The sequence below is a fragment of the Physeter macrocephalus genome, chromosome 6, assembly GCF_002837175.3.
Source record: "Physeter macrocephalus isolate SW-GA chromosome 6, ASM283717v5, whole genome shotgun sequence".
Taxonomy (NCBI): Eukaryota; Metazoa; Chordata; class Mammalia; order Artiodactyla; family Physeteridae; genus Physeter; species Physeter macrocephalus.
The window spans coordinates 44205184-44205659 of NC_041219.1; the positions used below are offsets into that span (position 1 = coordinate 44205184).

Here is a 476-nt window from a genome sequence, read left to right on the forward strand (position 1 = left end):
GTCTTACATTTAGGTCTCAAATCCATTTTGAGTTTATTTTTGTGTATGGTGTTAGGGAGTGTTCTAATTTCATTCTTTGACATGTAGCTGTCCAGTTTTCCCAGCACCACTTATTGAAGAGACTGTCTTTTCTCCATTGCATAACCTTGCCTCCTTTGTCATAGATTAACCCCATACGTGTGTGGGGTTATCTCTGGGCTTTCTATCTTGTTCCATTGACTTATGTTTCTGTTTTTGTGCCAGTTCCACATTGTTGATTAGTGTAGCTTTGTAGTATAGTCTGAAGTCAGGGAGTCTCATTCCTCCAGCTCCGTTTTTTTCCCTCAAGACTGCTTTGGCTATTCGGGGTCTTTTGTGTCTCCATACAAATTTTAAGATTTTTTGTTCTAGGTCTGTAAAAAATGCCATTGGTGATTTGATAGGGATTGCATTGAATCTGTAGATTGCTTTGGGTGGTATAGTCATTTTCACAATAT

The 476-nt window shown here is 38.4% G+C and overlaps 1 protein-coding gene across 4 annotated transcripts in view; it reads left to right on the forward strand.

Moving 5' to 3' along the window:
• Positions 1 to 476, forward strand: part of CBY1 (chibby 1, beta catenin antagonist) — a 13414-nt gene that overhangs the window by 4397 nt on the left and 8541 nt on the right. The window lies entirely within an intron of this gene.